General features: G+C 39.7%; 1 non-coding gene across 1 annotated transcript; it reads left to right on the top strand.

The window, feature by feature from the left end:
- The first annotated feature begins 5,548 nt into the window (after window positions 1-5,548).
- LOC141639357 (small nucleolar RNA R71) lies at window positions 5,549-5,655 on the top strand. The gene has a single exon (XR_012542491.1). It is a non-coding gene; the product is annotated as a small nucleolar RNA R71 (small nucleolar RNA).
- The last annotated feature ends 2,636 nt before the right edge of the window (window positions 5,656-8,291 follow it).

Genomic DNA, 8,291 nt, shown 5'->3' with positions numbered 1-8,291 from the left:
CACTTTTCAAAATATTTTATCTAAATGCAACTATATGCCATGTCGCAACTATTATATACATCCTAATGCAAGTGATTCTATCAAATAATATGACATATAAACTAAATGCAAGTCCTAAGTTCACATTGTTATACCGCATCAATCAAAATAAAGCCACATAGTCATTAACATAAAGAGGAAAAAGGAGATTGGAAAGATCATACCATGCGGTCTTCATGATCCTCATGTCTCGGATGTGGCGTAGTCAATCAATGTGAACAAGGATAGAACAAACACAATATATATACAAGACTACACTAAGAAATGAAATAAACATATTTTTGGGTTTTTCAATTTTCAAATTTTTTTGGTTTTTCGAAATTTTTCAATTTTTTTGGATTTTTGAATAAAGGTTAAGTTAAGTTAGAATTCCCCATCCCCACACTAATATGGGCATTGTCCTCAATGGCCAAAATGATGGGAAATTATGCAAACATGATGCATGATTTCTACACTAAATGCAAGCTACACTAATCTATACTACATGATGCATGGTTTTTGTTTATGACGGAGAGGATAATTTAGATTACCTCCCGTTGTGTATGAATGGACTTCCCCAAACCGATCTAGACATTATTGCTAATGTCCTAAGGATGGGTGTAGTTCATGCACACACTATGCAATGCATGAAACTAATTTTGTCATTTTGGATTTTGAAAGGTGGGAACAATAAAATGAGAACACCTCAATGGGGCCGAGGTGTTAGTCCTCAATGGTGCTAGGACTACTCCAATAATGATCAAGATTAATAAATAGAACAAAGAGAGAAATAGACAAACCTCAAGAGGGTAGGAGCCTCTAAAGCTTGCTAATCTTCCATCATATCATCATTATCATCACCTTCCTCACTAGAAATGGTCTTATCGCCACTTTCTTCTTCACTTTATTCTTCACCTTGCTCATCATCCTCTTCTCCTTCTTCACTAGCTTCTTCATCAATGTTATCATCAACCTCTTCATTACCGACAACCTCATTATCACCCGGAACAACCCTAGATGCACTCGGAAAGAAGACTTCCCTATCCGCCCAACTAGGCAAAGAACATGATGGGTCAAGTAGTCCTTGCCTAGCTAAATGAAGGAGGGGTGGATATTGGGCTAAGTAAGCATTTTTCCGATCCTAGAAAGCTTGCTTGTGCATCTCTTGCATGAGAAGAGTCAAATAATCATTTCTTGCTTCAACACCTTCCGGCTTGAACTCTTGGTCCTCGAAAGGATAGGTTGGTGTGACAATGGAAGAGGAGGGCATTTCAATTTCACCCTTTTGTCGTCGGATAATGTACTCGGCCTCTTTTGAAAGGGGAAGTAGATAGTTGGTCCGGTGGACACTTAATCGACAAATCTTTGAAGGCAAAGTGAAAGATCTAGCCTCACTAGTGAGCCATCCATACTTGGTGTCAAGAGGGTTATGGGTAACCCACTTGTACTTGTATATCATAGTATTATTATCAATGAGATGACCACCCTCTTTCGCCTCATACTTGTTATCTTTGTTGAAGTTTGGATCAAAGTATTTAGCTAGGATAGTGACTAGGCCTCCATTCACAATAACGGTGGTGCCTTTCTTCCCACAATCAATATTTAGCCATCTATCCACCAAAAGCCTTAGAGAGTTGAAAGGCTTGGTGAATTCCCTTCCAATGTTCAAAGCCGACTCAAGAAGAACAAAATCGAGTTTGGTGAAATGGTTGGTGTCTTTTCTTGCAATGATGGTGTTCCCTATGACCTTGTGTCATACTCTAATGCCCGGATGGTGGACTAATAGAGCACGACTAGCATGAAAGTCTTCAAATTTCCTTCCGGAAATCGCCTCCCAAAGAGGGTCGGGGTCATACATGCCAACATTCTTAAAATAACTCGGTGAATCACTAAGACCCAAAGCTTTACCCATTTCCTCAAAGGAGATGCGCCTACTAACATTAGCTAGATGAAACTCGATGGTCTCCATAGTCTCAACCTTGTTAACTTTCAAAGAACTCAAAAATTCTAAGGTAAGGGAGGGGTATGTCAATTCTTTTTATTTAAACAATTTCTCCAACCCCATGGCTTTAAAGAAGGCTGTAGTTTGCTCAAGGACACCCAACTTATCTAAGGTATCTTCACAAATAAACTTGGTGGATAGAAATGATTTCCTAGCAAACTTGGCAAAAGTGTCCCTATGGGATTTGGAAATGAAAATTACCTCCGGATAATTCGAAAGTTGAGCAATTTCCGGAGTAGAGGATGTTGTTGCTTCCATGGGAGGTTATTGTTGTTGCACTTCCAAGTTTGGGTTAGCTACCACCATAGCCAATGCTTTCTTTGCTTGAAGACTCTTTTGTCTTGATGAGAGTGCCTTTGCCTTTGGTGCCTTTGCCTTTGTTGCTTTTGTTGCTCTCTTAGTCCTTGCCATTGATGAATAAACCAAGAAAAGAGTGAAAAATCTTCAATTTCTAGTGCACCCAAATCGATTTAAAGATGAAAGGCTTTGCCTTTATGAATTCAAAAATCGACTCAAAGGTTGAAGATTTTGTGCTTGGTTTTGATTTTTGTTTGAAAGAGGAGTGATTGATTTGTTGTTAAAAGGATGTTTTGATTTGATTTTGGTGAATGTTGTTGAGGAATCTTGTTTTTGTGATGGAGAGGATGAGGGTTTTGAAGGTATGAGTAGTGTTATGAATGAAGGAAAGAAGAAATGAATGTGGGAGGGGGTTTATAAAACCCGAAAAATTTGAAATGCAGGGGCCGGACGGGCGGTTTCTGCTCGGGACGCCCGGATTTGGCCTTTTCTGGGTTGGGAAAAACTCGCCTAAAGACGGGCGTCTTTCAGTGAAGACGCTCGGATTTGCAAACATGGGACGGGCATCTTCTACAGAAGACGGGCGGATTCCTTTACAGGGATTTTTCTTGTTTTCTTCAGCCAATAAGACGGGCGGATTTGAATGCAGGACGCCCGGATTCATTGACAGTCAGAAATTTCAAAAATTCAGCTCATGGAGGACGGGCGTTTTCTACCCAATATGCCGGATTGCCTGAAGACGGGCGGATTCTCCTGAATCCGCTCGGATTCGACCCCTTTGTACCCGGATTCAGTTCCATCCGTGTACTTTGCATATCCCTTGTCATTTTTCCATTCTTCTTTATATCTCGTGTTCTTCATTGTGGGGGCACTACTAAGGCATGGATAGCCTAGGCAATTTCTATCCCCACACTAAGCTAAAGCACTAAACATTAATTGAAATTATTAGTCCCTCCCTCACTTCTCTCAAACATGATAATTATCTTGATCAAAGTATAAAAATCCAAGAATGACAAAAAATACAATATAAGAATTGAAATGCAAGTTAGGGAGTTAGAAGTATTTACAAATGGTGGTTTAGGGAGGACTCCACCAAACTCTCATTCTTGATGAGATGTCAAGGGGGCATGTTCAAGGTGTTGTTGATGTTGCTCAACACCTTGAAAAAGTAATCAAAAGCTTGTTCATTATCATGATAGAGGTCTTCAATAGACCTTGTCCCTTGTTGTCGGTCTTGATCAATGGCATTACCAATGTAGGGATTAAAAATCCCTTCAAATTCGTCGTCCCAAAGACCACATACTTCATTAAGTTGATCATTGAAAATCTCTTGATTTGATGGAGACAACTTTCCCATTTCCTTTTCTTGGCCAATGAGGCCATCTTCTTCATTGCTTGACTTTGGTGAGCTTTGCAAGCTCTCTTTGTCACAATTCACTTGCTCTTTGAATAGAGCATCTTCAATTTTCTTCTTCCATTGGAGTTCCGACTTCTTCCTTTCATCCTTCCGACTATAATGATCGATCATAAAACACGGTTCATGTAAACGGGGAGCTCTCATAGTCTTGTCAAGATTAAAAGTTATACTCTCATCTCCCACTTCTAGAGTGAGCTCTCCATGTTTCACATCAATCACCGCACCCGCGGTGTAAGAAGGGTCTTCCTAGAATGATTGGAGTGTTGGAATCTTCCTCCATATCAACAACGACAAAGTCCACCGGGATGAAAAACTTCCCAGCTCGTACGGGGACATCTTCCTATATCCATAATGGTGTCTTCGTCGATCTATCGGCCATTTGGAGTGTGATATTGGTGCATTTAAGCTCTCCCATCCCCAACCTTTTACTCACCGAGTACGGCATAACACTCACATTAGCCCCTAGATCACATAAGGCTTTGTTGATTGTGGTGTCGCCAATGGTACACGGTATTGAGAAGCTTCCCGGATCCTTGAGTTTTGGAGGTGAACTCCCTTGAAGTATTGCACTACTCACCTTAGTGAAGGCGATAGTCTCAAGCTTCCGGATCGACTTCTTCTTTGTGAGGATGTCTTTCATGTATTTTGCATAGGCCGACACGTGATTGATTAATTTCGTGAAAGGAATTGAGACTTCCAAATTCTTCACAATTTCCATAAACTTTCCAAGTTGGTCATCAAATTTGGGCTTGGCTTGACGACTTGGAAAAGGAAGTCTAATCACAATGGGCTCCTTCTCCTTGACCTTGTCTTCATTTTTCTTTGAAATTTCTTCTTTTGATGATTCTCCATCTTTGGAGTTTTGCACAATTTCTTCCTTATCACTAGCTTCCACAACTTCATCCTCAACTTGCTTCTTCGGTGCTTCATACCTTGTACCACTTCTCAAGTGAATGGCACTAACCGTTTCATGTCTTGGGGGATTAATTTGAGGTGGTAATTGCCCCTTTTGTCTTTGTGAGCTTGAAGATGCTAGTTGAGTCAATTGGGTTTCCAATATTTTGGTGTGAGCTAGAATGTTGTTGATGGTGGTTTCCTTTGCTTGACTAACTTTTTGCATTTGAGTGAAAAATTCTTGTTGATTCTTTTGCATTTGGAGGACCGCTTTTTGAACATCAAAACCTTGGTCATTTTGGTGATTGTATGGATTTTGATTTTGGTAACCTTGGTTTTGGTTGTAAAAGGGTATTTGATTTTGGTTTCTCATGGGAGGTGGAGTGTATGTTGTTTGAGGGTTTTGAACATTTTGGCTTTTGTATGAGAGATTTGGATGGAATTTGGTGTTTTCATTGTAATAGTTGGAATAAGGGGTACCACTCTTGTATGCTTGGAAAGCATTCACTTGTTCATTTGTTCCCCTACATTCACTTTGGTCATGTCCCAAAGTTCCACAATTCTCACATATCCCACTTGGGATTGATGAGGATGTCGTCATGGCATTAACATGATGCTTTGGTGATTTTGAGGCTTCTTCAAGTCTAGCCATAGCTTTTTCAAACTTCAAATTGATTGTGTCAATGTGAGCACTAAGTTGAGCACCCAATTGAGTAACGGAGTCCACTTCATGCCTTCCTCCTCTAGTAGCCTTGCGAGGTCTACTATATTGTGAGTTATGGACCGCCATTTCCTCAATCTTGTTCCATGTTTGATTGTCATCAACTTCGGTGAACATTCCATTTGATCCCATGTTGAGAATGTTCCTTGAATCTTCATATAGACCGTTCCAAAATTGTTGTACCAAGAACCACTCGCTAAGTCCATGGTGAGGACATGAGCGACAAATTCCCTTGAACCGCTCCCAAGCTTCATACAAAGATTCTTCATCCCTTTGCTTAAAACCCGTAATTTGAGCTCTTAGCATGTTAGTCTTTTTCGGTGGGTAGAACTTTTTGTAGAAAGCTAGAGCCAACTTCTTCCAAGAATCAATTCCGAGAGTAGCCTTATCAAGGCCCTTCAACCATTGTTTCGCGGTGCCAATTAGAGAAAAAGGAAATAAGACCCATCGAATTTGGTCTTGAGTTACACCAGTTTGAGAAATCGCATCACAATAATCACAAAAGGTTTCCATATGAGAATGAGGGTCTTCACTAGGCATCCCCCCAAATTGGCTCCTTTCGACTAATTGGATAAAGGCGGATTTGGCAATAAAATTTCCGGTCAAATGTTGTGGTGTGGGAGTACCATTGGGTAGGTTCTCCTCGGTGGGTACGGAATGTGATGAAAACTTAGGCATTGTGGGTTGATTTTGTGGGGTATTTTGTGTTGGGTTCTCCTCACCTTCTCTTGCAAAAGGGTTGATGAACTCAATAGTTGGTTGAATATCCACAACCTCACTAATACCTCTCAAATTCCTCCTGGCAAATCTCCTATTGTTTGTCAAAGTTCTTTCAATTTCACGATCAAAAGGTAACAAATCACCTTGTGACCTTCTAGACATGCAAAATATCAAACAACTTGAAAACAATGAGAACAAACCTTGAGGAGTTTTACTTCCCCAAGGCAAAGAAAGACACAACTAATAACAATATAAGAAAATCTAAATCAAGTTAACACCGTCCCCGGCAACGGCGCCATTTTTGATCGGTCCGTTTCGTGTTCACAATTGAATAGATGTTGTCGTTGGGTCACGTCCGAATCAAAACACAATTTATAGCTTCAGAAATAACTCTACAATTAGTAAAGAGGGAAGTAAAGGTCGGATCCCAAGGGACGGGAATTGAGATGAGATTTCTATTGAAACTATTGGTGTCTTAGGGGTGTCACAATTTGGGTTGATGTAGAAGGTCACTAACTAAATAGCAATGAAAGTAAATAAGCAAGATGAATTAAAATGGTTGTAAACAATTGATAAAAAGCACTAGGGTGTCATGGGGTCATAGGGGAATCATGGGAATTGATCATACAAACATGTTCTCAAATTATAAGCAAGCAATTATTATTGTGATGGATTGAGTTGGGTTATATCTTACAATCCTAGGAAAGTTTGGGTCCCGTAGCCGAATCGATTAGATTGTACAACACCTACAAGTCGACTTAGTCTTTCCTACTCAACAACATGCATGGTCTAATGAGACTCGAGTTGGTTTATGTCTTACAAGTCTCATTGAAAAGATAGGTGATGGGTAAAAAATGGAAGGATTCATAGACTCCCATTTCATCAAACATAACATGTGCATGAGTTGAGATCAAAACAAGCAAGCAAATAAACCATGAAAGCATATTAATTTAAGCATGAATCATTCCCCATGTTGGTTTCCCCTAATTACCCATTAACCCTAGCTAGGTCACTACTCACTCATTATCATGTTGATCATGCTAGCAAGGTTGTCAATCATACCAACAAAATGAAACATGATGAATAAATGAAAGTAATTAACAATAATTAAAAAGAGATTAAGAGAATTATACCTATTAATGATTCCAATAATAAAGCAAAGAATAAAAGAAGTACTTGATGCTTGATTGAGAGGTTGTCAATCTCCCAATAATAACCCAAATAATCTTCAATTACCCAAAATAAAGGATGAACAAAAGAGAGATTAAGGAAATAAAACTTGTATTAAAACTTGATTAATTGTCGATTACAACACTAAAGAGAGATTTGATTGATATTAACTACTCTAATAATTGATTAGAAGAACCTCCTCTTCTAATTAGACTAATGGGGTATTTATAGTGGAAATTAGGTGGATGCATTAGGGTTAACTAAGGGCTAAACTAGTAATTACACTTTTTAGATTGAGCAGGGAGACGCCGGTATTTTTCGAAGGAAGGGCTTCTTTCACGGATGCTTGAAGAAGACGAAATTGTGCTGGACTAGAATCCGAGCGTATTGGTGTCGGGACGGGCAGATTGTAGCAGGGGAAGACGGGCGTCTTTTGGAGAAGACGGCTAGATTCTGGTGGCTGCTGCCCGGGCGTCTTTGGCAGAAGACGCACGGATTGTGCTGTGGAGGACGGGCGGATTCACGGCAATCCGCACGGATTGCTGCTCAGCTTTGTTCCTTCTTCTTTTCTTCCCTTTTCTTCATAAATCCTTGGGGATTTCCTTGGGGATGGAAGGATCCTTCCTCAACATTGCTCATCCACCATAATATGTACAAAGGCCTTCTAATCTTGTCTCTCCTTGATGCTTGGTCATTGAATTCAATCAATTTAGTCTCGTTTTGCCATGAAAATGCAAGATTTGCACTCCTTTCCTACCAAGGGATCAAAATCTCAAAGAATATACAAAACAATGAACTAAAGACAATAAATGACCCAAATATGCACTAAAAAGCATGGGAACAAGGCTAATTCGGGGGCTAAATATGCGCTAATTATGGTCACATCAACGAGTTCGAGTCTTGCCTTAAACCAAGGACGTGTTCTGAAGTTTGAGTTAAATTACTTGACGCGTTTTCGAGTAATTCCCCCATTGTTATCATTATAGGTCTAACGACAGCAAATATCCCATTGATTCGATCTCTTTATAAGATATCGAAACAAATATCCCTTT

Source organism: Silene latifolia, unplaced genomic scaffold (genome assembly GCF_048544455.1).
Source record: "Silene latifolia isolate original U9 population unplaced genomic scaffold, ASM4854445v1 scaffold_352, whole genome shotgun sequence".
Lineage (NCBI taxonomy): Eukaryota > Viridiplantae > Streptophyta > Magnoliopsida > Caryophyllales > Caryophyllaceae > Silene > Silene latifolia.
This window is presented reverse-complemented; position numbering and strand designations above follow the sequence as displayed.